General features: G+C 37.8%; 1 pseudogene; it reads left to right on the top strand.

Annotated features, from left to right (window-relative positions):
- The first annotated feature begins 1,299 nt into the window (after positions 1-1,299).
- The window catches only part of LOC129079842 (39S ribosomal protein L39, mitochondrial-like), a 35,009-nt pseudogene continuing 14,010 nt past the window's right edge, over positions 1,300-22,298 (top strand).

Raw genomic sequence — 22,298 nt, 5'->3', positions numbered from 1 at the left:
TGATGTGTCTTGAAGTGGATCCCTTTGCATCCATCTTATTTGGGACACACTGTGCTTCCTTGACTTGCATGTCTATTTCCTTCACCGAATTAGGGAAGTTTTCTTTCATTATTTTTTCAAATAAGTTTTTGATTTCTTGCTCTTTCTCTTCCCCTTCTGGCACCCATATGATGTGAATGTTGGACCTCTTGAAGTTGTCCCAGAGGCTGCTTATGCTATCCTTGTTTCTTTGTATTCTTTTTTCTTCTTGTTCTGATTGGTTGTTTTTTTGCTTCCTTATGTTCCATGTCATTGATTTGATTCTTGGCTTTATCCACTCTACTGTTTTTTTCTCCTGTAAATTGCTCTTTATTTCCAAATACTGTATCATTCATTTCTGACTGAATATTTTTATGTTGCTGAGGTCCTCACTAAGTTCTTTGAGTATCCTTATAATCAATGTTTTGGACTTTGCATCTGATAGATTGCTCATCTTCATTTTGTTTAGTTCTTTTTCTGGAGTTTTGATCTGTTCTTTCATTTGGAACATGTTTCTTTGTCTCCACATTTTGGCAGTCTCCCTGTGTTGTTTCTATGTATTAGGTAGAGCTGCTATGACTTCCTATCTTGGTAGTATGGCCTAATGTAGTAGGTGTCTAGTAGGGTCCAGTGGCACAGCCTCCCCTATCACCCAAGCTAGGTACTCGAGGTGTGCCCTTCATGTGAGCTGAGTACACCTTCCTCTAATAGCTGAAACTTCATTGCTTTTGGCAGATCAATGGGAGGGATTTACCCAGGCCAGTCAGCTGCAAGGATTGGCTGTGACCACTTAACACCAACCTCCACCCTCCATGGAGGTTCAGTTGTGCAGGGGCAGGGTGGTAGCATTCCAACGTGATCAGTAGCTGTCCACAGGGTGCACTGGTCCTGGGTCCAGGCCAAGGTCTGCTGCAACCTGTGTTTTGCCCAGGGCCACTCTGCCTGAGCTATAAAGCAATCTGAGATGGCTGCTACTTGTGCTGGGCTTGGAGATTCCCAGGCAAGGCCAAGCTGTGAATCTGGGCTGGCTGCTGCTAGTGCCAGGCCTGGGGCTCACTGAGGCCCGCTGTTGCTTGTTTGAGAGGATTTAGGATGTGTGAAACATGAACAAGGACCAGCCATTCATATGAAAAGGTAGCTTGTGTGGACTCATAAATTGGGTTGGGTAGAGCTTCTGGGGATCTCCAAGGTGAGTCAAACAGTGTTAGCCAGGTTGGTAGAGTCTCAGATATGGCAGCAGCCTGCCAGCTCTGAGTTAGGGGAGAATTTAGAAAAGGGACAATGGCCTCTGCTCCCCTTGTTGCCAGACAGTCCTGTTCCCCCCTGTATACCACTAGTGCCTTTCAAGCTGCTGTCCCAGTGCTAGAGTTCGGAGGAAGTGAGTCTGAGTGAGTCCATGTGTGGGTTCTTTAAGAGAAACTGCTTGGGGCTCCAGAGTTTCTTCCACCAACTCAATCCCTGCTGGTGTTTGTAGCCAAGAGTTGTGGGGACTTACCTTCCTGGCACTGGATCCCTAGAGTTGGGGGCCTGGTGTGGGTCTAGGACTCTTTGCTCCCAAGATACCCCTCCCAAATTTTTTTCCACCAAACGTGGGTGAGGTACCAGCCCATTTTGCATCTGCGGCCCTCCTATCAGTCTGGATGGATGTGGTTTCTCTAATTCCATTGCTGTCAGATTTCCATTCGACTCGATTTCTGATGGTTCTGAGTGATGGTTGTTTTATATTTCAGTTGTAATTTTGACGTGGTTTTGCAAAGATGCGAGCCATGTCTGCCTATGCTGCCATCTTGACCAGAAGTTTTCTTGTAGTTATAAATGTTCTGTGATTTTACATATATTCTCTTTAAATATAATATTATAACCTACTTAGCCATCAGAATTAATATATTCCTAGAGCTACAACACTTTGGAAAGACTAACAATTGGAAAAGGTTATTTGACAACTTCAGATGTCAATGGAAGTCCGAGCTATAAAAATTTAGTAATGTAATGTTGTACAGAGTAGAACAAAGAAAAATTCCAAAGAATCACTTTGCAACAAATGCCATAGCATTTATGTAATCTGAAGCGGAAAAAAAGAGTCACACAATTCCCTTAGGAATCTGAATCCCTGGAATTGTATTTTTAACACAGTTTATCCCTCAAGGAGCCAATATTCAAACCTGTGTATAATTTAGACTTTTTGCTCATCCCATGTGTTCCATGTGCTGGTTTGAATTACTCACTGGTGGAAAATAGAAATGTAGGAAAAAAAACCCAACAACAACACAGCATTCCTATTACTAATTATGTCCAACACTGTAGACAAAGTAACGAACATGTATCATTAAAGACATAACAGCCTTGCCCCCTACTCCCTTAACTCTACATAGTTTTATTTTTTAAATTTATTTATTTTCAGAGAGAGAGGAAAGGAGGGAGAGAAACATCAATGTTAGAGAGATACATCAATTAGTTGCCTCTCAATTGGCATGCCCCCAAATAAGGACCTTGCCCACAACCCAGGCATGTGCCTTGACTGGGAATTGAACCGTGACCTTTCAGTTCCCAGGCTGCCACTCAATCTAGTGAGCCATACCAGCTGGGGCTCTACATGGTTTAAAAAACAAGATCCTTCTGATTTGTCTTTCTTTTTAAAAAAAAAATATTTTATGTATTTATTTATAGAGAGAGGGGAAAGGAGGGAGAAAGAGAGAGAGAGAAACATCAGTGTGTGGTTGCCTCTCATGAACCCCCAGCTTGGGACCTAGTCCACAACCCAGGCATGTGCCGTGACTGAGAATTGAACCAGCGACACTTTGGTTCACAGGTCGACACCCAATCCACTGAACCACCCCAGCCAGGGCTGTCTTTTTTAATTTTAACAATCCATGTTGGCTTCTATGGCTTCCACTGGGAAACTAATAACTGAATAAATTTCAATGTCAGTGAACATTTGTTAATACTTAATTTCTGTGTGTCTAAATTTCATGTAATTACCTGTAGTCCTTCACACTTTCATCTAGAATAACAATTTATCATTATAATCTTAGAACATTTGCTACCTACTCATGACGCCATCTCACATACTGAATAAAACAGTTAAATAGATACAGCCCCTATGCTCTAAAACCATCCTGAACCTTCTTGGTCTGGCTGTACCATACGTGTGGACTTCTATCATGTTGTCTTCTGTCAAAAGTTTTGCCAAATTAATCTAATTTCCTTTATATCTCATAAATAAATGTCTGTTTTCCCTCAATTCCTTCCTCCTAGTAAATGTCCTAATGTACTCTTGGTCAGTTTTCACTCTCCTAATTGCTATGTTGTAGGTTGATTGTCACATGGAGCCCAATGCCCTCCTCACTGGGCAGCTACGGCGGTCTACCCCAAGGTTGAGGAAGGAATAGTTTCTCCACCTGAGTAAAACTTACCTGTATTGGAAAGGCTAACCACACCTAGTTCTTTGCAACTCTGGGGACTGTCTGCTATCAGATCTTCTTATGCATCTTTCAATATTATAGTCCATATCATAGGAAGACTGACCCCTGGCACTGGCAGGAGATTGGTATGTGAGACCAGGAGGTAGGAAGAAACAAGGACGGTTTTCCTACTCTCCACTTTGGACATTTCTGGTAGCAGCTATGTCTTCAGCAGTGATCACAGTTCCTCTGTGGCCTCAGCTCCTGCCACACTCTCAGATCCTGCCAGGTACTCTTAGCCTCTGGTATCCTTAATAGAGCTTCTGCTTTTTGCTTCTATGGGTGGGAGTGGCTCCCTGATGTTGCTAATCTCAGGTTTGCTTCACCATCTCCTTAGCTCTCCCACCACTGTGAAACCAATTTCCATTACAGAACTTGCCATTATAGTACTCAGCATGGTTTCCATTTATTTACCTGGCTGGAATGTGGCACATACACTTTTACCTATAAGGAATGGTCCTGGGAAACAAATCCTCAAGAATGGATTGTGGCATAGAGTTATTCCCATGTTAGGGCTTGAGTATAGGAATGACCCCCTTGCAGGCATAAAGGAGAATTTTAGTAATCCATGGTATGCAGTGGCATCACTAGGACCCGACGTATCCGGGCTCTCAGGAGCTAAGTCATCCGCTGAACCTGGCCACTATGGCAATGACAATGGTTACAAGTATTGCAGAGGTTAGAAAGTATTTGAGACAGCACTGAAGTGTTTACCAAAAAGAAAAAAAAATCAATTCGAAGTTTTGAATTCTTAGCTCAAAGTACAAGTAGAAAAACAGAGAGCTTCATGGAACTTTTAAATGAAAAAATTTAATTGATTATAGAGACAGTGTAGATATGGATGAAGGCCAGGACTAAACCTTATAGTACAGTTTGGAGAATTGTGAAGCAGATGTGTCAGGCAGCTTTGCCAGGTTCTTCAGTCAGACATGGGCAGAAATATTTGGGTGTTCTTAGGTTAAGCTGGAAAACCTGGATCTCCATAGTTAAATAAATCTCATGATAGAATCCCAAAATTCATTTGCCAGTTGAAACACCTCCCTTCCTCTTTCTGGAAAACTGATCTTCTTTCATGATCTACCTACTTTATACTTCATTGCTTCTAGACGCAAAACCAGTGTCAGATTCCATTATTACCCAGGTGGAATCACTAGTTATCTCAGGAGAAGCCTACACATCGCATGGGCTGTGAGAACTTGCTCATCTTTATCATTTGGAACTTGAGAAGCATGTATATGTTAGACTGAGGGGATGGAATGGGAAGTTAGGTTGGACTTGTGTTGAATACAGGGTTTAACGTACTCAGTTGATCGGCTAGAAATGGCCCTAACAGTTTGCTTGGTTGACTTACTACATGGATTCTACAAAGGTCCATGTTTAATAAGGTCAAGGTGCCAGAACGTCCCTGTAATTGTTTAGAGGAAGGAATCACCAGACTTACAAATTTGGTAATATTAGACTAAAATGCAACTTGGTTTCCTTCCTATGACAGTGTTGCCTGAAAGTTACAGAAAATACTCCCATCCCTGGGGCATTGGGAAATGCCTTATGAGGCCACTAGCAGAATCCTTGAAAATTTGGTGTTGGCTGTGATCACAGAATTGGGATGATGGTGCGAGCTGCCATCCCTGATGTGGTACGCGTGATTTTGATGGAAATTGTGGGATTCCAGAGAGACAGAGGCCAGATGCCAGCACTTAACCATCAATGGTAAGGAGTCTCAATGACCACAACTGGCTGTAAGGATGAACTGCCATTCAGAGTGTTTTAGTTTCTAGGGTTCTGGGGCATGGCGAATTGGTTACAAGGTCCAAGGGACAGAATAAACATTCATAAAATATTATTTTCCCAGTCCCTAATTACATAGTTGGGGTAAGAAACTGACAGAATCCCTGCATTGGCTATTATGAAAAGAAAGGCCCTATGTTAGCTCTTGGTAAGTAGTGGACCAAAAACAAAACCTCAACTCTGGAGGAACTGAACACAGTGCAGCTTGCCTGCAGTACTTGCCTAGGTGCTTCCTAGGTCCTCTACATTTTACTCACCTGTGAAAAGCAAGAGGGATCTTAGGGAATGACTGTAGACCACTTTAAATTTAATCAGGTGATGAATCCAATTGTAACTACTCTTCCATACGGATTAAATACAAGAAATCAAAGCAGCCTATGGAATTTAGCAAGCAGTTGATAATCTAGCTATCAAAGTGCTTTTTTTCCCCTCTCCACAAAAATTCAAGAGAATAAAAAACATAACAGCTCATTTGCACTCGTTAGGGACATTGGTCTAGTGTATGCATATTATATAAGTTATGAACACTGCCATATTTTGGGGCTACTTCAGCTTTCCTCTTTTCTGTCATAATAGAGTCTACAGGACCTTGATCAGGATATTCCTACGAACATCCCACTGGTCCATGACTTTGAGGCTGTTTGAATCTGGAGAGGAGGGAGTAGCAAGAATGTCCTAAATGCCTAGGAAGCTGCTTGTGTGTAGGGAGTAGGAGATAAAACAAATAAAAATCCCAGCCTCCGCCCTGTCAGAGAGGTTTCTAAGGGTACATTGGAATAGTCCCTCCAATATGAAAGCTAAGTTGCTGCAACTTATCTCTCAGAAGGAGGAACAACACTTGGGGAACCAAAGTTATCTGTATAGAAATAGATACACATTTCAGAAGTGGATTTGCCTCACCCGTTCACCGGGCTTCTTTCTCTAACAGCGCCGCCCATGCAATGACCGCCTGCCTTACTCATCGCCGTGGCTTCCCACATCTCATTCCTTCTAGCTGAGAAACTCATTTCACGGCCAGAGAATAGGGCAATGAATCCACATCCATCACATTTACTTAACTCAAGCACAGGTGACCTAGCAGAATAGTGGAGTGGGTGAAAATTCAGGGTTGAGGCCACCTGGGAGAAAACACCCTCCAAAGCTGGTTTTGCGGTCTCACAAATTTTGCTCAGCTTGCTTTGAAACAGTGACGAATGGACTGTGCTCTTTGCCCCCTTCAGAATGCACTAGTCTGGGAACGAAGTCAGGGAAGTGGGAGTGACCCTTGTCACTGATATCTATAAACCTAATAATGACAAGTCTAGATGGCCCTGGAGACTCGTTTTTTTCCTCCCCTTTTGGTGTCTTAGCAGGGAGATGACTCAGTTGTACTAAGGTCTTACAGAGAAACAAGAAGGCCTTTTTGATGTCTGTGCTTCAGGCATGAAGGTGTTTCAAGGACATGCAGATCTGGGTGATTGTTTTATGCATCCTCGGTAATGGTACCTGGGCTCAGTGATACCTTGATACCTTTCTAAACATTTACTAGAAGTAGGTGTTTCCTATCCCTTCTCAGGCCATATAATAAATCTGTGATTCAGTGTGGACTTGGGTTCATTCAATGTCTTGGCATGCCATCAGTTACTTTTCCATTTTTTCAGTCTCGGCATGCCCCCTTTGGCGGAAGAGTGGCCAAGGTGCATTCAGGCCATCTTTTTGCTGCCTAATCTGTGGAATAATGAGAGTTTAGGAGACAGTGTATGCTGTACTACTTCTCTCTATTGAGAGTTATTCACCAATAAATGCCACATATGTATGTTTCTTTAATTGACCCTCTATATACATCATAAGCATGGGTTGCTCATGGTATGTGTTTGGGGCTCCCTTGCAACAAACAACCCACTTTGCAAGTTTTTGCTTTAGGTTCCTGCAAATTTGATCATTGTTTTTCTAAAGAGATCTTAGTTGCTAATGAAGAAATGGTTTAACCAGGGAATATAATTATTTTATTAAATAAGGAGTAAGATTTAATACCTGGCTATTTTGAGCTCCTCCTGTCTGTGAACCATCAGGGATAGAGGAAGATTACAAAATCAAAGGGAAAATAGATTGCTACTAATTTGTGGCAAAAAGAAATATGTATGGAATTTAAAGGATTCTTAGTGGGCATCTTATTACTTCCATATTTCATAGTAAAGATCAATGGAAGTTAATATAAAAACCTATAAAGTCAAGGCCTTTATAGAATTTAGACTTCTCAGAAATGCAGGTTTGACCACCCCAGTAGGCAATGAACCTTCCCACCTGAGCTACAGGATGAGGGCAAGAGTAATATAGTTTATAAGGGATAATTAGCATAGCTCTCAAGTGCCTAAGACATATTACTATTAATGCATGTTATATGCTGAGTCTGTGGAGTTACAGCTACTCCTGCCGTTTGCTGGACCTTGAGGTCCGTTCTCAAAGAGGAAAATAATTCAGACATGGGTTTATCTCACAGGGGCTCCATAAAATAGGAAAGTGTATCCAGTTTTCTCTGGTAAGAGTCAATGTGGTTATATCTGCGTAATCCCTGAAGAAGCTGCTTTTACTCTGTCCTATGTAAGAGGTCTCAAGATCTTAGTACTTTTATGAAGACCATCCTAAATGAATGACCCCTCATAGAAAGCATATTTCTACTCTTGATTTTCTAAACACTAAATTAATCTTAATGTAGACTTTATTCTGACTCTATGTTATGAGTTTGATTTAGCACATATAATTTTTCCCCAATAATAACTTGATTTTCTTTTTTTTTACACTAGGATTTGTCCTCCTCATTTAGTCAAAACATCCTTTTCTCTCTGGATGAGATTCCTGCATCAACACTTGTTTCAGGGACAGGACTTGAACATAAATGAAATTCTCATTTTATTCTCTCAAATAATTTCATATTTCAATGCAGCATCCCTTTTGGACAAAAGTTTATAAGATCATAGCTCTTTAGTATCTAAGTACCTAATTTAAAGTAGACATTCTTATTTTCATATTTTTATCTCAACATTTTATTGTTAGCTTTTTAAAGGAGAACATCTAATTAATTAATTTTTAAAATTCTTTATGCGCTGAACACTGTGCCTACATGACTTATTGGTAGTGCATGATGAATACATTTCTCCCAGTTAATTCATGTTGGAGATTCTAGAATGCTATGCACATGTAAACTATTATTATTTCTTCAGGTAGAATCTTTAAATTGTCACCCAATTAATATTGAGGGCATCTTACCTAGAAATAACCACATCTTTTGCCTATACAAGCCATCCTGTCTTTTGATTTTTATCCTTGGTATCTGACTTTTGCTTGTTCTTTCCCACTAATAGGGCCTAACTTAAGGTCACAGATATTTTATTCATAAAATCTTATTATAGGTATTAATTGAAAATAAGTTTGACGTTGCTTTGACTCAAAGGATATTTTTTCACATTTGTCTTTGTTATTTAGTTTGGAAACTCCATTACTCTTGTAGAGAGAGTTGAGATTGTATTTGTATAAAATATTTTATGAAGGAAACATTTCACCATTTTACATTTCTTGATTATAAATGATGTTTTAGATTCTCATTCCCAGTTTATTATTAATCGGTAATCTTTATTGAAAACAACTGGCTGTGGCCAGCTGAATTATTGCAAACCAAAGTTAATACATTACATTGTATATGCTTTTTAAAACTAATATCTAGAATGACTATTATTAGAAATATATATCAGCATTATAATTTCTAGAAAGTATAAGGAATTAAGGTATTTTCTTCTTAGGTCAAAGATACTCTCTTTTAAACTTTAAAAAAATTCACTCTTCGGAGTTTAAAAATTATTTATACTTTAGAAGAGAAAATGGCTTAAATATTTCAAGGTATAAAGCTTATTCACAATGGTCTAAAATTTTATTATGTTCCAGTCATAGTTCTACATATCACTAGTATTAGAGTTATGTAAATTGTTTTACTGGTACTAGAGAAACTTCTAAATTTCTTTTTACTTATTTATATATATTTTATTGATTATGCTATTATAGCTGTCCCATTTTTTTCTCCCTTTTCTCTGCCTCTGTCCTGCACCCCCCTCCCACCACCATTCTTCCCCCTTACTTCATGTCCATGGGTCATACATGTAAGTTCTTTGGCTTCTCCATTTCCTATACTATTCTTAACCTCCCTTTGTCTATTTTGTACCAACTATTTATTTACGCTTCTAATTCTTTATGACTTTTTCCCTATTCTCCCCCTGCCCACTCTCTGCTGATAACTCTCCAGGTGATCTTGATTTCTGTGATTCTGTTCCTGTTCTGTGTGCTTAGTTTGTTTTTGTTTTAGGTTCAGCTGTTAATAGTTGTGATTTTGTTGTCATTTTACTGTTCATAGTTTTTGATCTTCTGCTTTTTCTTAGATAAGTCCCTTTAACATTTCTTATAATAAGGGCTTGGTGATGATGAACTCCTTTAACTTTTCCTTCAGGAAGCACTTTATCTGCCCTTCCATTCTAAATGATAGCTTTGCTGGATAGAGTAATCTTGGATGTAGGTTCTTGCCTTTCATGGCTTTGAATACTTTCCAGACCCTTCTGGCCTGCAAGGTGTCTTTTGAGAAATCAGCTGATAATCTTTTGGGAACTCCTTTGTAGGTAACTATCGCCTTTTCTCTTACTGCTTTTAAGATTCTCTCCTTACCTTTAATCTTGGGTAACGTAATTATTATGTACCTTGGTGTGTGCTTTCTTGGGTCCAACTTCTTTGGGACTCTCTGAGCTTCCTAGACTTCCTGGAAGTTTATTTCCTTTGTCAGATTGGTGAAGTTCTCCTTCATTATTTTTTCAAATAAGTTTTCAATTGCCTGTTCTTCCTCTTCTCCTTCTGGCACCCCTATGATTCAGATGTTGGAATATTTAAAGTTGTCCCAGAGGTTCCTCTGCATCTCCTCATTTTTTTGAATTTTTGTTTAATCATTCTGTCCTGGTTTAATGTTTATCTCTTCCTTCTGCTCCGAACCACTGATTTGAGTCCCAGTTTCCTTCCCTTTACTGTTGGTTCCCTGCATATTTTTCTTATTTCACTTTGCATAGCCTTCACTTTTTCCTCCATGTTGTGACCATACTCCACCGGTTCTGTGAGCATCCTGATTACCAGTGTTTTGAACTGTGCATCTGATAGGTTGGCTATCTCTTCATCGCTTAGTTCTATTTTTGGAGTTTTGATCTGTTCTATCATTTGGGCCATATTTCTTTGTCTCTGCCTACCCATTATGATGGAAGGGGCGGAGCCTTAGGTATTTACCAGGGTGGGGCAACCCAGGTTGCTGCATTGTGATGTTGTGTGTGGGGGAGGGATCCCAGAGGGAGCAATGCTGCTTGCTCTGCTCTCCACTGGCTTTCAGTCACTTCCCCCACTACTCATAAGCTAATCGGGCCCTTCCAGTGCTGATTCCCAGGTGGGTGGGTTTCTGTACATTCTAGGATCCTGCAGGTCTCTCCAACAAACTCTCCTGTGAGTTTGGGAGTTTCTCTTACTGCCACAACCCCCATAGGTTTTTATAGCCAGAGGCTTGGAGGCTTTCTTTTCTCTCACTGGAATCCTGGGTTGTGCGGTCTGTCTTGCTCCCTAGTTGTTCCTCCCAGTTTATCCCCACATGAATGTGGGACCACCAGATCCCCTAGCTGCTGCCTTGACACACATCCTCCCCATCTCTGCCCCTCTTACTGGTCTGGATGAATATTTCTTCTTTAACTCCTTGGTTGTCAGACTTCCATGCAGTTTGATTTTCTGGCAGTTCTGGTTGATTTTTGTTTTTAAATTTGTTGTCTTTCTTTTGGTTTTATGAGGAGGCGAAGTGTATCTACCTATGCTTCCATCTTGGCGGGAAGTTGAGAAACTTCTAAATTTCATCAGAGATGATTGAAACTACTTTGTTGTCCAAATTCAACTCTAGAGCCATTTCAATATCTAAAATTCTGGTAATTAAAAAATACTGGAGGGGACTAAATGGTAATGGAAAAAAAGAATAAAGATTGTATATTTTTAAAAAAGGTCTGGTATTCAGATTCTGACAGAATCCCAATTCTGCAATGATGTCTGAGTAACAGTGGAAATGATATTTAACTTTCAGAAACTAAATTTATAAATTTGTACTATAAAAGGTCTTATAACTAAAAATATCAAGCCCATTTAATATATGGTAGTTTCCTTGAAATTAATTAAACCTACTATAAAGAGTATTAGCATGAGTTTTACCTGAAATAAAATGTACATACACTTCTTGAGTAAAATTTTAAAAAACAAGGTACAAACAAAATGTTAAAAAGAAAAAAAAAAAGACCACTCTTTTTAGTTCAAACTGCTTCATAATTTTTTCTTCTCATCACAGATTATTTAGATACTTCTATATCTTTTACTTAATATAATGATTGTTTGAAGAATCTATTTTGGAATGTTGTTATTAATGATAAGCATGGCATATCACTGTTTTAGATAAAATGGGATGTTAGGCTGAGGTTACAATCATTGAACATCACAGGCTTAAAACAAGAAACATTTGTTTCACACTCATACTACAGAGGTTGACTGGAGCCTCTATTCCACTTAGCACTCTACAGCTCAGAATAAGGAGGGCTTTGCATCCTGAAGTTACAACATCTACAACAATTACTCTTTTTATATTCTACTTCTTTTTCTTTTTACACATTCAATTTGACAAATGTATTTCTTCTGCTTATATTTAATTGGCTCAGACTATTCACATGGTTCTACCCAGCTGCAAGAACATAAAGAAAAGGGGGCAGGAAAATGCTTGGTAAATATTTTCTTTGCCTTAGCAACCAACAATAACAAATATTTATCGAGTGCTTTTACATATGTAAATCATTGAGCTAAAAGAAGACAGTAAGTTATAAATTCTTCTTTGCACTCGAAAGCCTATAAGCTAACCACAGACTTATTTCTTCAACAATAGTCATCCAATTGAAATGATACAATAACTTCTCCAAAGGATTCCCAAACCAAATATCTATTCACATTTGAAAGAAAGAAAAAAAGAAAAGAAAAGAAAAGATGCTCAACATCACTAGCCATCAGAGAGATGCAAATTAAAACCCTAATGAAATATCAACTTATACCTGCCAAAATGGCTATCATGAATAAATCAACAAACGAGTGCTGGTGAGGATGTGGAGAAATGGTAACCCTAGTCCACTGTTGGTGGGAATGCAGACTGGTGCAGTCACTGTGGAAAATGGTATGGAATTTCCTCAAAAAATTAAAAATAGAACTGCATTTTGACCCAGCAATTCCAATGCTAAGAATATACCCTAAGAATCCCAAAACACCAATTCAAAAGAATTTATGTGCCCCTATGTTCATGGCAGCATTATTCATAATAGCCAAGATTTGGAAACAACCTAAGTGCCCATCAGATGAGTGGATTAAAAAACTCGTGCATTTATACATAGAATACTATGCAGCAGAAAAAAGAAGGATTCCATCTTTTGCGATTAGCATGGATGGAACTGGAGACTATTATTATGCTAAGTGAAATAAGGCAGTTAATGAAAGGCGATTATCATATGATCTCACTCATAAGACAAACCTAATGAACAAAATAAACTAATGAACAAAATAGAACCACAGGCATGAAATCATAGAATAGACTGACGGCTCCAGGAGGGGAGGGGTGAAGTGAGGAACTGACTGAAAGAAGGTTTAGGGATTAGTCAAAAAGCACACATGAAAGACCCATGGACATGGCCAACAGTATGGGGACTGACTATGGAAGTGGGGGTCAGGCAGGGTGGAGGGGGTGAAGGGAGAAAATGGGACAACTGTAATAGCATAAGCAATAAAACATTTAAAAAAATTCAGTAAAGTAATTAAATTACTTTAAAGTACTTTTCCTATGCATAGAGACATATATGGTATTATCATATGTATACATAATTTATAATTTTAAAATTAATTACAATTTAATAATAATGAGCCTGTGATTCAGAGAGCTTAAGTGACTTACTTCGAACATACAGCCAATAAATATGGAGAAAAGGTACAATTTATCTCTGAATCTAGTGCACAGACTAACCTGCCTCTTCCAGTAGTATTAGGATTTTTCTGCCTTCAAGAGAATATTCCAACCACCACAGTCTCAGGCAGTAGTCAAATGCTCACAGTGATAATTCTCTATTGACCTCCATGTCACTCTTGTGCTTTCTGTCGAAACACTGAGACGGATCTCTTTTTGAGCAGCCTATGATTATGGTACTTTATTAGATTTGTAGATTGATGGAGTATTAGTCAGTGTTCTCTAGGGGAACAGAGACAATAGGGTGCATGCATGTGTTTCATGTATGTATGTATGTATTCATTCACTCATTCATTCAAGTCTAAAAATAGTAGCATAAACTGGCAAGTAGAGGTCCAGGAAAGAGCTGATGTTGTAGCTCGAGTTCGAAGGTAGACTGCAGGTAGAATTTCCTCTTTCTTGAGGAATAACAGCCTTTTTTCTCTCAAGACCTGTTTAAGATAAGGTAGAAGAGTTAGGCTGAGATTACAATGACCGAACCTCAGAGGCTGAATGAAAGGAACATTTATTTCAACTGCTTGTTTGAAGCCCACCCACATCATGAAGGTAATCTGCTTTATTTAACAGTCTACTGGCTTGAATGTTAACCTTATCTAAAAAATACTTTCACAGCAACATCTAGGCTAGTGTTTGACCACATTCTCGGTACTGTAACCTACCTAAGCTGATGCATAAAATTCACAATCACAGATCAGAAAGTTCTGGTAAAAACACTTAGAGAATTACTTTTTCCTCACATATTAAATGTTGTACTTCTAATGTAAAGTTTATTAGAATAAATACATTAACACCAAATGTTTTTCTAAAGTCACTTTACATTTAAATATGTTTTTGAAATATCTACAATTAAGCCCAAGTGAACAGAACTGTTACTGAAGATGAGCAGGTGACATTAATTTACCCCCCTCCTCTTCGCAGAGAGGAGCTGTTCTCTTGGTGGACACAGCTCAGTGTGCCTCAGAAGTATCCCCAGAGACCTGGAAAAAGACAACAACAAACCCTGTGTTCTCCTAATATCTGCCGCGTCATTCAGTTTTCATGATATATACTTCCTTATAGTCTTAATTATATTTTCACATGCATAGATAGCCTTGATTCCCCAAAATAATTTACCAAGAGAATGATATGCTTCTTAACATAATAGACTGTGTCTTTGACTGGCAAGCTCTATGACACTGTGCACAGAGCAAGTGCTAAAACATTGCTTCGATGCATTAAAAATGAAATTCCTTCTGTTTCAGAGATTTTTATCTAGAGAGAAATGAAATCCTTACAAAAAATTGACTTAAGCAGAATGACTTATGTGGGATTTAGGCATCAAAATGACATCGTAGGAAAAGTTATGTGGAAAGAGGACAGAATTCAACATCAGGAGAACTGTCACCTCCTTCTAGTTCAGTGGCAAAGAAAAGGTGTGACTGAGGACATGACTAACCCTCCTGGCACCTGAGCTCACCACTTAGCAAAGTAGAGACTTTAAGGCTATAACATTTCCAAGATTCTGTAATTCTTTGAAATACTCTAAGATTCTGTTTACATTTTTATTTTGCCTAAATTATCTTGGTCATGTCATTCATACTGAGATAATCTTCTGTAAGTATAATGAACATTGAATTCCATTTAATGCTCTATTAGTTAAGCTACATCCAGATTTCTGATGTTCAGAAACTGTGATATAATAAATGGTGCTGTTTAAACCATTAAAAATAGTATAATGAATATTGAAATAATACCTTTAAATTGTTTTGCAATTCTCAGAAGAAAAACTTTGAGAAATAAGAATTATATAATTAATAAAGGAAATCCAGATGGCCATAATAAACAGAAACATTCTGGTGTTGTATCATCCTGTTGTAGTTGAAAGATGTTTTGAAAAATAAAAATAAAAGCAGTGTTAATAGTTTTGAAAGAACCAAGTTCCTTCAGCATTATCAGCATTATGGCTGACATTTCTGACTATTTTCTATGTCATTATGATTGACAGTTTGAATAAATCTAAATGAAATATTAGCAATCCAACGCAAAATAATGTCAAAACCTCCATGTCCAGAATGAATGTCAAACTCCCAACATAATCCACAATTACAAGACTTCTGCAAATCACAATCCTGTCATCTTTTTAATGGGAAGCATAGTAATTGCTTCTTGGTAGGATACTTTTTCTGTTGTTGAGGAGTCAAATTTAAACCATCTGCACACAGATGGAAGGGAAAGTGAAATTAGGGCTGTTACCAAAATCTTCTGCAGCTGTCAGGGTACATTTGAGGCGGTCCTAATGATTCATTAGCAGTAGGCAATGCTACATCCTGGGACAAAAAACAGGAGCTGGGAGAGAGGGGTTTCCTTCTCATGGCCGGTTGTCTTGGCAAACCTGACCAACTGACGACTGGTGTTGCGCAATCCTGCTCCCCTGGGCCCGGACTGCAAATTCGATTCGAAGAGTCAGGTGTCTTTTTTGGTCATCAGGCCACATTGTAACTTCCAGTCATTCAATGGAAAACCAACCTAGGCCACAGATACCAATACTGACACGATCTTCCTCTTCTGATTATCACTCAATTTCTCCTGCTTTGTTTTAACCGTTGAAGAAAAGAAGAAAAAGAACAGAGTCCAGCACACCAGAGGCATGGCTATTCCATGAATAGATCAAAACTAGCTGCCCAGTACAGGCACTTCCAGAAACACTGGCACCCATTTCATATTGGGCACATCACTCAGGTTCTTTTCCATTTTGGGGTTCTTCAGGTGATAGTCATTCTAGATTTTTTCATATCTTTCTTTCATGGAAGCTAATTAAGGGCATTCTTGGTTTGTGTCTCATATAACTTACCAAAGTCAAATAGACTCTTAGAACATTAGGTCCCTATTAAAAAGGAAGGGGAGAGGAGAAAAGATATACAAAAAAAACTATTTACAGCCAGAAAACTATTCATTTAATAGCCATCATGCGTATTGTGTTTTTGTTGATGTACAGGTCTTTTTTGTGATTATGAACTTTTGAAGCTTTTACTAGATAGAAGAAAATAATCCCATATTAAAATTTCTCATAGGGTCTGAAGAGTCCAATGAGGGGGGACTAAAAAAATAACTGGAATTTATTTACAAAAAAATTGTGTGTTCATTCTTACATGTTTAAACTTCAGTCATATTTAAAGTACTCTCCATTTGATGCAATATACCTATCAAGACTTTCCCACTGCTCAACGCCATTTTTGAACTCACTGATTTTGATGTCTTTTAGTGCTTCTGCTGTTTTTTGTTTCACCTCTTCTACATTGGCAAAATGTTTCTTTTTGAGGACTTTTGTCATCAGATGAAAGAAAAAGAAATCACTTGGGGTGAGATAAGGTGAATAGGGAGGAAAGGTCATGGGGATCATGATATTTTTGGTCAAAAATTGCCGAACACTCAGTGCGGTATGGTCAGGTGAGCTTGTAAATCACTCATCATGAAATGGGCAAATGGGTTGAAAGACTCTTCAGAAAAATTCACTGAAGCCAAGTGCAGCCTCTCACAACAATACTACCTGGTACGCTGATACAGATGGGTTCCCAGAACACTTACCCAGTGCGGGAAACTTGTGCGATAAAGGGCTCACCCTCCAGAAGATAATTCTGGGTTTTTTGGGGTCTCCTCTTATATTATGTGTCAGACATATCACATGCCCTCCAGACTCCACACTGTTTGCTCACTGTAAACCTATTGAGGACTCTGTTATACTCAATTCCCTTGTCTCCATCTTATTCATCTTTTAAGATCCTTTAAAGCCATTTTTTACTCTCTGTGTAGTGTTTATTACCAGCTGCAATTATAAACCACATAGTTAATCTTGCCTGGGAATGTAATCTTTCTGTACTAATACAAGTTCCCCAAATAGACTCTTCATCTCTGTGAACAAGATCCTGTGATACGCTTCTCAGTATTTACAATATCTTTAAAGCACTTTACACAGAGTAGGAGTTTCTAGGATGATGATGATGGTAATAACTTGAAGTCCCATTTGGAATGGTACATTTGGAATGAAAAAGCAGTTTTAAAAAATACTTGTGGAGATTATTGCATCATATAATATTTTCAAGATGTTAGGGTGAAAATATGTTCAAAGATAAAATCCTGTGGGCTTAAGTTTCAACATTTATCATGACTCAGTAGTATTCATGTTCACCTCTCACTTAAGGGCAGAGGCCCTTTCCAAGAAGAGAATGGAATGCAATGCGACTCTCAGAGCAAGAATGAAAAAGTAGTTTAACCCTATGACTTCGAAAGTAAGAACAGAGGTCATTATTGAAAATACAGGCAGAAAGAAGATGAGAACCTAAACATAAAAGAAAGAGATTGTAAGTAGAAAACATGTGCTTGGCTTCATAAATGCTTTTGGGGTATGGGGTCCATTTCTATTTCCACACTAAAGAAGCTACACAGAAGGGGCTAAACAAGGTCTGACTTTCTTTATTGGTTCATTTGAGTTGGGAATGAGTTGGCAACGTTGTTGGCTGTCCAAGAACATCACAGAAGTACTTCATTCATGTCAATCATCTTCATGATTAATAAAACAAAAAACAAAGCAATTATTAATGTGATGGTTATTTATATTTAAAAAATTGTCACATTATTTATTAGCTCTTTTTTTTTATTCCGGAAGGAAGAGAGATGAAAAACTGCAGATAACAACACTTACATTTATGAACGATGGCCTCTCTTGCCAGTTCCCTGAGAGCTTAACATATATCAGCCCTCTTAATTCTCAAAATAATCTTAAGAGATATATTCTGTTATTATCCTGGTTGTTCAGAAGGAGAACAGAGGCATAGAGAGGTTAAGCAACATATTTTCACACAGGGCTAGAAAACAGAGGAAACAGAACTCAAGTGCAGACAGTCTGGACCCAAGGGGCACACCCATAACCACCATGTTAAACCAACTCACGTCATTAGATATTCCAAATATGTAGTTGTGTGGCAAGGACTGGGCAAAGATGAGGCAGATTCTAAATTTATAGTTGGTAACCTGAGTAGAATGACTGAACTTTGAGAGCAGTTGAAAAATACAGGAAATCAGTACATTTATTATCCATTGTCTCTAGTCCTGAATGAGAGCACTTTTGTGTAGATAAGTTTTGATACATGCTTAGAGTGTTTGGATGGTGCTATGTTATGTTCTTGGCCATCAGTGTGCTGGACGCTGGCAGCCATGCTTGCCCCAAAACAATTCAGGGAGTCATAGATTCCTCCACATCCTTGGTTTTTAGCACAGTTGGCATTCTGATGGCTGACATGAGATCCTGTTCTATAGTGATTCCCTCTTCAAGCTGGAGTTCTACATGTTGTCAGTAAAGATGCCCAGAGTTTATCTGCAGTGACTGACTCTTATAAAGTGGAATAGAGCACTGAGTGAAGGTTGAGCCACACCCCCAATCTAACAAATTCTATACCTACAATGTAGAAACACTGCATTATGTATACTTATTAATGACAAAAATACTCGTTATATTCATGCATCACATTGTGGTAATTTGTTGAATGCTTAGCACAGATCATTAACTATTGCATCACTTAAAACAATTTATTTGGATTAAAATTTATATCCTTAAATATTTTTCAACATTTCAACATAGTAAAAACCTAACTATTGACCATCACAGTTTCCATTTATACACATTCTCTAAATTTATTCCTCACTTGGTAGTTAGAATTAAGAGGGTCTCTATTTCTTAATGTGCTGAGTTAGTTTAGCTTTCATTTCAAATGTAATGTGTTTTTTTCCCCCCAAACATTCCAAATTTCTGTCCACTCACAGCTAGAATGACTCTCTCACAGTTTTCTCTTTAATTTTGTTGCAATTACTGCTACTCATCTGCCTTTTTAATTGCCTCTATTTCTCTTCTTAGAGGAGCTTTTCTTACAGTTTCTTCCATCCATCACAGGAGATCTTTCGTTATTTGTAAATCAATGTTAAAATAAAATTCAGGTTTATAGAACTTTCAGTTAAGCAAGCTATGGCACAGAACACCTATATTTATTTTATTTCCTTCCTAAAAATTCAGTGAAATGTCAATACAGAAATACAAATGACAAAAAAAAAAAAGGTTGAGAGAAGTGAAGCTATCTATCATCAGGATGAATATTTTGTTAATTTCTGAATAATAAAATTCAGGTGAAGTTATTCAAAAGATAAATCAGATGAATGAGGCCCAAGTTTAGAGCCAATATAGAAGAAAACTTCATAAAATAAATATGAGTTGTTATGTATTAAAAAAAAGACTAATATAAAATGTTAAAAAAGGACTTGAAGAAAAACTCTAGAAAATTACTAGAACATACACAAAAAGAGAAAGAGACAGAAGTGTAAGAGAACAGCATTAGAGACACGGTTAATCATTCTGGGAAGGTCAACATCTGTGAAACAGATTCCATAAAGGTGGAATGAGAAAACTGGAAGGTGTGGTAGACGGAACAGGGTCTCTCACAGATGTCTTTGCCTTAATTCTTAGAACTGGTGAATACTTAACTGTATATGGTTAAAGAGAATCTGCAAATGTGATTAAATTAAGGGTTTTAAAGATGGGTGGATTACCTTCAATTATCTAGGTTGGTCCGATGCAATTGCAGGGATCTTTATAATGGAAGGTATATCAGAGCCTGAGAATGTGATGGCAGAAGCTGAAGTCTGACTGATTCAAAGAAGGAGCCATGAGTCATGGAAGGCAGGCAGCCTCCAGAAGCTGGAAACAAGAAGGAAATGGATTCTTCTTTACAGCACCCAGAACAAATACTGGGTTGCAGACGCCTTGATTTTAAGACTTCTAAGGTCCAGAAATGTAAGATAATAACTTTGTGTCGGTTTAAGCCACTATGTATGTGTTAATTTGTTACAGCCGTAGTGGGAAATTAATAAAAAGAGAAGGAAATAATCAATACAAAAATTTCCTAAAGGCAAAAAGAAAAAAAAAAGAAAAAAGAAAAACAAAAACAGTGCTTTTAAGATTAAATGAATTTCTTAAGTAAAAAACAATATTTAATAAAAAAAAAACAACACAACTAGAAACATCACAATTTAGAAAGACATTTTGCTACGAGGATTCAAAACCAAAATTAAAGCTAAACTGAACAACTACTGACAAAGGATCCATTTTAAGATGTGCATCATTTTTCTCATAAGCATCATTGGATGTTAGAAAGTGATGGAACATGCCTGTCTAGAATAATGGTTTTAAAATTTGAGATTCTTGAGCAAACTATTAATCAATATTAGGAATAAAGACATGTTTGAAATGTAAGAACACAAATAGTTTACCTGCAAATCCTTCATTAAAGAAGTACATAAAAGTGTACTCTGGCAAATAAAGCAGGAATCTGAGGGGGAAAAAAATAGGGAATCAATGACTCAGATTCAGGGAACCGAATAGAAATTTCTGGGTAACAGGTAAATATCAGTGCAGAGACCAAACAAATCAAATTAAAATAAGAAATCAATGAGTTTTGAGAAAAACTTATTCAAGAAGAAATGAACAACATGAAACCAATAATATAATAAGAAACCCAAATGGTCTTGGTTATAAGATAAATGCATATTAAAACATAAGATCTTGGAAAAAGTACACTACACTCTCACAATTGTACTGGTCTTTAATATTTCTTTGTTATGTGGCCTTTTCTTCTGTTGTATATTTTTCAAAAAATACAGGTTTGGCCCTATCAGGAAGCACAGATTAGTTGGAAAGTGGAATTTCATTTTTATTTTCTTTTGCAAGGCAGAAGTGGGTTTGAATCCAGGTTCTGATTTTTAGTGAATATTGAATCTTATACTGTCGTTAGTTAGATTTCTTTTTATGCTCCCTAAGCTGGACAGTAAGTTCTATTTCATATACATAGATTAAAGAATTACTTTAAATGAGGTATCATGTAAAAGCCCATATCATAATGTACACATTTATTATATGCTTTTTGCCTTCATATTGCACCATTGGAAGCATAAATTTGAGGGGGGGGTTTGTTTGTTTGCTTTGTTTGTTTGTTTGTTACCATTCACTATCCTCAATAAGATCTTGGAGTCTCCTAGTTTACGGGGTCATACTCACCTCAGTCCAGCGTTAAGATTCTCTGTAGAGTGTCTTTAGAAGTAGCTCCTTTTCTAAGATTCTACGTAGTAGCCAAAGTCTCAATTTTATAAGCCAGCACTGATGAGAAGATTGCTCACATTTTCAAATAAAATTCTTTTTTCCTTTTTGCAGTTAACTGAATGCTTGCTTAAGAAACAGGAAGGAAAATCCTAAATTCCTTCACAGCTTGTTCCTTTTTTACACCCACTCCTACCACTTACCGCCCAGGGAGTTTGAAAGAACATCCTGGGACGCCTGACAGCATAGTTGCAAAACCTGTAGCAGTTGAAATGGTCCAGGCATTATTACGAACTTTTGGCTCAGTTGAGGCTTTTGGAAGTTTCAACATTATTTGCAGTTCCTGGAAATATTTTTTCAGAACAAAAGGAAAGAACCTGAATTTACACTAACCACAGCCTGCTCTCGTTTAGCTATCTGTAGCCTCCCATTATCTGACCCTCTAAGAAATAAACACATTCTTTTGGCACATTCTTCATCTTAAGTGCCCAGTGTAGATTTTTGTAAGATAGTTCCTCCATAGAAGCTACAGCTAACATGATATGCCTTTGAGTCATAACCATATCAAAGAAATTTTTATGTTTATATTTATATCAGGTTTTATGAGTCATATGTACTTCAAATAGATATTTCTCCTCAGAAAAATCCAAGGTATTTTTTTTCCCCCTGTACTGTCAGCCCTTCTATCTAGCACTTAGTCTGTGAGAGCTTTGGAATAAACGGTGAGGGCAGCATCAATTCTACTGTTATCCTCTGGGGGTAATGCATTGGGTTCCTTCCTCCTCACACTCAGAGATGGCCAGAGACCTACTGCGACAGGGGAGGGCGTGTCCTC

Source organism: Pteronotus mesoamericanus, unplaced genomic scaffold (genome assembly GCF_021234165.1).
Source record: "Pteronotus mesoamericanus isolate MK-2021 breed Mesoamerican mustached bat unplaced genomic scaffold, CSHL_Meso_final contig_82, whole genome shotgun sequence".
NCBI classification, from domain to species: domain Eukaryota; kingdom Metazoa; phylum Chordata; class Mammalia; order Chiroptera; family Mormoopidae; genus Pteronotus; species Pteronotus mesoamericanus.
This window is presented reverse-complemented; position numbering and strand designations above follow the sequence as displayed.